We start from the raw sequence: 9,353 nt of genomic DNA on the forward strand, positions 1-9,353 counted from the left end.
CGTGGAAACAGTTACATTGTATTCTTCAACCTGACTTAAATGTAAATCACTATGTTTGCTGTCGTTTTCAGAATTTAGCACATTAAATGTTGTTTTAATTTTGCGTGTCCCCACATTTAAAAAAAATCATAATGACATCGCTGTAATATTCCAAACACGTATTCGAATTTCTAGAGAGAGAGAGAGAGATGGAGAGAGAGAGAAATGTCAACAATGACACCGATCGATAGCCCCGCCTTCTATTAATATTGATAGCGCGACCTAAAAACCACTCCGGGTACATGTCAAATTCCGGAAGACGACACTAATGTATCCTTGTTTCAATTTTGATTCATGGCAATAAGGCATTGCTTTTGTACATAAGATCTAGCTAAAATAACCATGTATACGTCGCTCTTTCTAGTGGTTGTAATATATTTTGGATTCACTTTATTTTCAACTTGTTAGAGTAGTCTCAAAAAGATCCAAAATAGGGCGTTAAGTCCACCCATTCTTTGTTCTTTATTGTCCAAAGTATGATCAATATAGATGCAATTATTATACAATTATTGCTGTTTTTTTTTAGGTCAATATGATGATTTAGACACCTGAGGAGTACAATATTCACTGAGCCAGTATTTTCTTCTGTAAATTTTGTATCCTCTATATAGTAGTTCCATCCTTTGCCCAGATGAAGTTGAACAAAATTGAATCTGAACTGTTATGAAGCTTTCACACATTCAGTTTGATCTTTTCTGAGCTAGTGATTATTTAGATTTTCAAAAAATGTTACTATTGATTTTCACCAATTATTTCCCTTTGAGAATGAAAGTGGACTAATTAAGGTCTTCCGTTTCCAACGGAAGACCTTCTACTGATTCTGTTGGTAAAGATTATTAGGGTCTTCCGCTTCCTTCGGAAGACCCTACTGTTATTCTACTGTTTCTTATTATTATTTTATTTTTTTTTTCCCGCTCGATTTTTGACAGGCGATTTCTCAAAGACCTTTGGACTGATTTTTATGAAACTTTCAGGTTAGATACCATGTAATTAAACCTATTTACACCTGTTTTCAATTTTTTGATGCATGCCTTGAATTGTGAGTTATTGCCCTTTAATTGATAATTTTGATGTCTCGTTTCCACTAAAAATCTCAAGAACGACGTAAGATATTTACACGAAAGTTGGAGAACTTGTAGCCAATACATTTTAGATTTGCAGAACGATAAAATTATAAGCTGATTTCCTAAAGTTTGGAAGCTATAAAACGGCAAATTTTAGTAATTTCTTTTCTTGAATTTTTGCTACTTTTTGTGTAATAACTTTTGAACCGAGAATAATTTGGTAAGAAATATATAACAAAAGTTGTGTGTAATTACGAGAGCTTTCATATTAGATTAATGAAAAGGGGCTGGCCCCTATAATTAGGGGTTAATATAGCTCAAACACGTTTTTTCTGATAGCTAAAAATATTGGTATATTATGAAAAAGTTTGACTGAAATAATTTCGTTCTTATAAAATCTTGTCATTTGATATAAAAAGAAATAAACTTCCAGCTATATTTAATTGTTTTTTATATAAAACAAGTACATGTATGTGAGAAACCTTTCAGGAACAAGTTGTCTACTATAGATAGTTTTCGATAGGCCTGAATTTAGTGAAAGTTACCTCCCGTTGGCCGCCATATTGGAGGTCGACTCAGTGATTTTCCCTCTTTGTCTTACCAAGTTTAAGAAAATATAGCAGAAATATTTGGTGGAAAATCTTTATCAAATAATTTTTTTTAAATAAAGGAGGCTTCCAAAAATTTATATACTTCAGAAAAATAATGATTTCTAATTCAAAATAGCAGATATAAAAATTTTAAATTGGTTGAACAATGAAGGAATATGAGCATTTGGACCTCCAGTATGGCGGCCAACGGGAAGTAACTCTTGGTCAATCGAAAACTATCTATAGCCAGCCAAGCCTTTACTGCATACATGTGCACATTTTTAGTTGATGCATCTAAAAGATATAGTTTTGATTCGGTGTTTCTTTGTTTTCTTTTTATTCAAATAATTTTAAAATGTGATGATGTACACAACAATAATTAGTACATAGTTTAGAGGATTTTTTCGCGCTTGTTTGTAAACAACGCGCGGCATTGTGGGAAATAGGAAGGTACTAAAGACGCGATGTACTAAACACTTATTTGACCTGATTCAAATTTGTCTGTAAATGTTCCAAACAATTGGATTTTTGTATAGCATATGCCTCGATGTCATAAAGTCTGTACATAAGTAATTTGAAATACTCAATATTACCATTTAATTAAAAATTAAAACGTCAGGTAAATATCAGGTCTCTAGTATATCCCGTTTTTAGTGTGCCCCTTCGAGTCGACGTCGGACACATGTTTGTCAAGGTTTACAAACTGAAAATAGAATGATTTGTGAAGTTGAACATTTTCTCACAAAGAATCCGTTTGTAGACATGCACACTCATTTAATCTGGAGCTACGAAGATTCAAGTACTTTGTCACTTCTGTGGAACATTATTCTAAGCAGAATTATCCCGATTCATATATTCTAAGAATCTTGTGTGAATTGTTTACGAGGAAATTCCGACTGTCACATTAACAAGGATGAACACTCTTGACTCTGCTTTGGATTTCCCAGTGATAATTGTATCTAGTGATGAAAGAGCTGACGGCGACATTTTAATGTATGATTGGCTTGGACCATTGGAATGAAGGTTAGAATATTTTTATTACTTAAAATTTACACTACTGATTACATGACAGTGACGTACATTGATGTTATTAGAAATACACAGACACACCGATATATTATCTGTTTTACAGTTCAGACGCTCTCTGTTTGCCTTGTAAATCCCCACAGCTTTATATTTTATTTTTTTTAAATTTGAGGATGTAATTTCAACAGTCCTACTATCTATCATAGTGATCATACGTACTCTATAATTCAAACTGCACTTAATGTTACAGAATATATTCAACTAATTATATATTGACCAGGGCTCGACATTAACACTTGTCCGCTTGTCCGGTACCAATGAAAAATAAATTCGGACAAGTGAATATTGCTGGGCACTTGTCCGATTGGACAAGTGCATTTTAATGTAAAGGGGTCTCTAAAAAATAAAAAGAAAGACTGTTGAAATCTAAATCTGTAGTCTAAAGACGGAAGCGGTACATAAAATCCAAACTTCGATCCCGATATATTTTGCTATATTGAGTTCACATTCGATCGGGATCGAAGTTCACTAATTGCATACTACTGAAAAGTCATGGAAGATACGAATCGAATAATGAATATTGTTTAATGTTGACAGGTTCACTTGTGGACATTTATGTAATTGTCAGGACTGAAAGCCTAAATTAAATTTCGTTTTATGTGTCTGTTGTATTTATCAATTACATCAAGAATCAATCAAGCGCATGACATGTGTAATAAAATGGACTTAATTTTAACTATTGAACTTTATTGAAAATTTTCGGACAAGTGAAGTTGAAATTCGGACAAGTAAATGTCTTGGTCACTTGTCCGAATGGACAAGTAGGAATAAAAGTTAATGTCGAGCCCTGTTGACAGTGTGACTGTAAGGGTGAGGGCAGATACTTATTTAGTTTTAATTTAGATTGTGCTTGTCAAGCCGCATTTGACATTTGGTGCATCCATGCTCAATGTTCACACTGAGAGTTTATTCAAATGTTTAATTCGAATGAATTCACTGTCGTTAAATTACTTCCCATTAGCTCCATGTGAACATGAGTAAGGATAGCTAATTCAAATTAAATAGAAATGAATTTTGAATGTAGCTTAAACATGTTAAAGAAGCTAAGCACTGTGTGTCCAAAGTATACTGCGGAAAAATTGTGTGGAGCAATGTGCAAGTCACAATCTTCTTTTGCCAAGGTGTTATCATAAGAGCTCGCATTATGGGCAGGGATTTGTGCTGCTGTCTGGACTCGCTATAAATAGATGTTCTCAAAAAGTCTTAATTATTTAATATCATACTTTACTGACAAAAAAGGACAAATATTGCTCAGTTAAATTGCAAAAGAAATTTGTTTAAAAAAATTGTAATAATAGAAAGTTTGTTTTTTTTGTTTGATAAGACTGCTGTAATGGTTTAATGTTTGTTTATTTGCCTTAATCAGTCAGGGGTGGTACTGAAATCAGTCATTTTTGAAAATGATGGATAATGGTCATTTCTTCTAAGTATATAATGTACACAATTTTCTGATTTTTGTAAATATGACGTCTTTTCATCATATTTCCATTCTCAAGTCAATTTTCCCATCCCATTTACTACAGTAATTAGATATAGTACACTATCCTGCCATAGACCCTTGTGTAGAGAAACATCTTGACAAGTAATTGAAACCAAAATAATTTAGTGCGCCCCGTAAAACTAATGAGATAATTAAGTGCGCCCAGACCTAACAATTTGATAAAAAATGATGAAAAACAGTCATTTTTTTAAATCAGAGATAACTCTATTTCTAAAATAAATTTCAAAATAGAAATGACTGTTTTTCATCATTTTACTAAAAAATGATGAATTTCCATCATTATTAAAAATCAATTTAATGACTGAAAATCATCATTTTTAAAAATGATGGATTTCAATCACACCCCTGACTGTTAATCATACATTTTTCAGTCATTTCATGGTGCCACCACTTGGGATGGTATTAGCTGCAAATATAGACTTGTACTCAGCACTTATTGCCTTTAAGAAGTATGAGATCCATTTTGTGCTAACACCTACCGTGACACAGAATCTTGGTTTATGCAGTCTCATAGGAGTAACCTGTCTAAAGCATTTAGCAATGGGATTGGAACCTGCGACGTAAGGTTCAGCTTCTTATTGATACTTATTTATAATATTTATTTGAGAATTTCACTCATTCACATACTTAGAGATGTTGATATATATTGTTGAATAGCATCAATTTAGACCTTTAATTAGCTAAGTAAACATGTACTGTGAGGTTTTTAAGGTCTCATTCATTTTATATGCCAGATGCATGTTAAGGAACATTACTGCATAATGTTTTTGTCTTAAATTTGAAGCTTTTTACTAATATAGAGATATGTTAGTTTTAAACCTCTTCAAATTAGGGTAGACCTTTACTTTAAACTCAGCAATGTGAGTGTGTTGTGTGAACTTGTGTTAGCGAGACAGTGTGTTGTATGAATTTGTGTTAGCAAGGCAGTGTGTTTTGTGAACTTAATTGCTGTGTTAGCCTGACAGTGGGTTGTGTGAATTCTTGTTAGCTTGACAATGTGTTGCGTAAACTCGTGTATAAAGTGTAAGTGTGACAGTGTGTTGTGTAAACTCGTGTTAGCTAGACAGAGTGTTGATTGAACTCGTATTAGCGAGACTTCGTGTTGTGTAAACTGGTGTGAGTGAGACTGCGTGTTGTGTAAACTTGTGTTAGCGAGACTGCGTGTTGTGTAAACTCATGTTAGCGAGACAGCGTGTTGTGTGTATTCTTATTAACGAGACAGCATGTTGTGTGAATTCGTGTTAGCGTGACAGTGTGTTGTGTGAGCTTGTTATCCTGAAAATTTGTTGTGTGAACTGGTGTTAGAGAGATAGTGTGTTGTGTGAACTCGTGTTAGCAAGATTGCATATTGTGTGAACTCGTGTTAGCCAGACTGCGTGTTATGTGAACTCGTGTTAGCGATATTGCATGTTTTTTGAATTTGTGTTAGCGTGACAGTGTGTTGTGTGAACTCGTGTTAGCCTGACAGTGTGTTGTGTGAAATGGTATTAGGATGACAGTGTGTTGTGTGAAATGGTATTAGGATGACAGTGTGTTATCGCAACAGCGTTTGGTGCGAACTTGTGTTAGTGAATAGTGAGACAGCCTGTTTTGAGAATTCGTGTTAGCATGACAGTGTGTTGTGTGAACTCGTGTTAGCCTGACAGTGTGTTGTGTGAAATGGTATTAGAATGACAGTGTGTTGTGTGAAATGGTATTTGGATGACAGTGTGTTATCGCAACAGCATTTGGTGCGAACTTGTGTTAGTGAATAGTGAGACAGCCTGTTTTGTGACTTTGTGTTAGCGTGACAGTGTATTGTGTAAACTCGTGTTAGCGTGACAGTGTATTGTGTAAACGCGTGTTAGTGAGACTGCGTGTTGTGTTAACTCATGTTAGCGTGACAGTGTGTTGTGTGAATTCATCTAAGCGTGACAGTGTGTTGCGTGTACTTGTGTTAGCTAGACAGTGTGTTGTATGAACTTGTATTAGCCAGACTGCGTGTTGTGTAAAACTTGTGTTAGCGAGACAGCGTGTTGTGTGAACTTGTGTTAGCGAGACAGCGTGTTTGTGAATTCGTGTTAGCATGATAGTGTGAACTCGTGTTAGCCTGATATTTTGTTGTGTGAAACTGTATTAGCCTGACAGTGTGTTGTGTGTTAGTGTGACAGCGTGTGGTGCGAACTTGTGTTAGTGCGAAAGTGTTTTTCAGTGTTGTGATGGCGAGCTGTGTGATAGCCTAATGGCGTCTTTTGTGTCGGTAAGATGGCACGCTTTTATGAAAGTGCTATTGAGCTTTAGCAAGTGTCCCTATCTGGACACGCCTTATTATAATTGATCAGTTCTCAGATATACAGTGAATTACCGGTATTATTGTCACCATGAAATCAGCATTTACAGTTGCAATTACCTAGTTAGTAATCATAAGATATTGGTTTGTCAGTTTTAAAATTATGGTGTTCCAATGATGTGAAGTTGCAGTGTGTTAGCATGTTAATTTCAACAGACTGCCACTCCAATGCAGCTTTAAACAACACGCTGCTGTGTTAACACAAAACAAAATATCATGCAAACACAACTTTAAACAATCTGTTGAGTGTTAGCTTCACTGCATGTTGGATTCAGTATGCTGGCATATTATCACTGACGTACATGCTAGCACATTGTCACCTCGTGCTAGTATGTTGTCATAAATACTCTAGCACATTATCCTAAACCCACTTGTGCATGATTACTTTGCACTTGTATGTTGTCTTAGGGAATAGCATAAATGACTGCCTTAATTGGTGTAAACTTCTTTTAATTGATGAAAGAGTACATTAAAATTTACAAATTATACACAGAAAATGTGACAATATCTTATCTCTCAATTTGATAATCTAATTTATAATCTCATGAATTGCACTTTTTATTAGTAAAAGAATTATAGATTAAAAAATTTCAATTTCTTTTGGATAGGTGTGACTCATCTGAAGACTGAATTTTTATACCAAGCATGACCATGATTTGCCAGAAGATCATCTGTTTGGATGTGACATGGAATAAACAGCATAGTGAAAATAAGTCAAGTTTTGGTTTGTGAAGACAATTTTTAAACACACTGTGTATCATTTTTAAATTTTGATTTGACAACATAAATCCACAAATATGAACATATCAATTGCTCTCAGTTTTTCAAGTGAAATAGTTTTTGTAACAGAAATACATGTACCAGTAATTACATTGGAATAAATGTTATTTTTAAATATAATAATATTTTGTTTGTGTAGCATGTTGACCTCTTTATTAAGGTCTTCCCTTTCAAAGTTAAGACTTACTTATTCTAATGATTAAGATAGATCCTCCGTCTTCAGCAGGAATAGAAGATCTTGTAATACATGTATGTGTATTTTTTACAGTATAATGTAAAAAAAATTGTTATTTTGGCACATACAACTAATTAAAGGCATAAACATGTGTATGATTCCAAGGAATTCAGTACATAGGGCATGTACATGTAGTTTTCAAAAACAAGATTGAAGAGAAGTCCAGTCGCATTTCAATGTCAACTGCAAAACTGTGCCTGTTGCATACTTATTAGCCCATCTGAGCTAAAAGAACCAGTAAATCTTTTAAAAACATAATTTTATCCATTATCATCATTGTCTAAAATTTCACAATATCATTTTCCAGAACCAAAGTGAAACTTGGCACAGAGCATCCTTAGTGTAGGGGATTCAAATTGTTCTTATGCAGGGCAATACCTTCAAAGAGATTTGTTTCTTTAATGCTGTAAATGTATTATGTTTAGCTTGTACAATATTTGGTGGAAATTGACTTTTGAATAAGTTAGCGTAGATATTCTTATTTATGTTTATGTACAAGACTTTTAGCTTTGTACTTGATTTAGTGATTGCTGCATTCCGCCAAAGCCGCTAAAAAAGAATACACAGCCATATGTAATATGTTTACAATATACCTTTCAGAGAATTTTACACTCCTATTGAGGTACCACCAGTTGCTAGTGGAAAGCTTCAAATTCGAAACATACACAACACATTTCTGTGCGTTTATTATAAAAGTATTGTTCTACTTACTGATTGCATCTAATGAAGATTGTTCATCATTATTGTAAATACATTTGGATTTTTTGAATTATTATATAATTTGTTTATTTTATTTACCTAGTTATATTGTATATTAAATGATTTTAAAGCCATTTTTAAGATGGTAATGTAGCAAAACACTTATGTTTCTGTAGTATGACACGTTTCACAAACATAATTGCAACAAACATGATATATCCGAAGTTAAACTGTTGTGGATACGATTTCAAGAATGCTGTTAGAGAGAGTACCCTTTAGACCTCATGCTCACACCAAATTAAAGAATTCAAGTAAGGGTTTTTGAGACAAATTGAAAAAGAGAATGTTAGCAAAGTTGACAATCTAGACAGAAACATTTAATCTTTTGCTTATCGCTAGGAAGGAAGACCCACTCGTTGCTTTGCAACGAGCTTTGCTCTAGTTATTCTTTTTTTTTCTTCTGCTTCCTAGACCGCAACTTTGAGGCCTCATATCTCGCTCATTTCTCAACGGATTTCGCTCAAATTTTCAGACGTTATGGACGTTAATAAACTCTATCAGAATGATGTCTAAAATTTCAAAATGCCACTTCCGGTTTTGAGTTATTTCCCTTTAAAGGAAAACTTATAGGCTTCGTTTCCAGACAAAGGCTCAGAGACGGCTAAAGCTGGAGCAGAAATTCTACTGATTTTAGAAAATAGAAGGATTAAAGTTGTGCACATCAGTTTTTGTTTTTCGATGTCTGTATTCAAAATGGCGCTATATAGGGGTCAAAAATTAGAACGCTTAAAAGAACCAAAAATTACTCATATTTTTCTTTTTATCTTCTAAGCTAAAAATATTTTGTAAAAATATATGGAACATAATTTGTACAGAATTAGAAGATCTTTCAAATGATATGTCGAAAAAAGGGCTGACCCCTAAATTAAGGGACCTAGAGGGGCCAAAAGTTTTTTCCAGATATCTCAAAAAGTATTGAGAATTTGTTATGCATCAAAGAAGCAAAGTTGTTCAAAATATCAAGCTTTAT

General features: G+C 33.8%; 1 long non-coding RNA gene across 1 annotated transcript; it reads left to right on the forward strand.

The window, feature by feature from the left end:
* The first annotated feature begins 2,490 nt into the window (after positions 1-2,490).
* On the forward strand, positions 2,491-7,490 carry LOC134246628 (uncharacterized). The gene is made up of 3 exons (XR_009987660.1): positions 2,491-2,716; positions 4,652-4,840; positions 7,218-7,490. It is a non-coding gene; the product is annotated as an uncharacterized LOC134246628 (long non-coding RNA).
* The last annotated feature ends 1,863 nt before the right edge of the window (positions 7,491-9,353 follow it).

This window comes from Saccostrea cucullata, unplaced genomic scaffold (genome assembly GCF_032062105.1).
Source record: "Saccostrea cucullata isolate Sc308-1 unplaced genomic scaffold, CSIRO_AGI_Scuc_v1 ctg2110, whole genome shotgun sequence".
Taxonomy (NCBI): domain Eukaryota; kingdom Metazoa; phylum Mollusca; class Bivalvia; order Ostreida; family Ostreidae; genus Saccostrea; species Saccostrea cuccullata.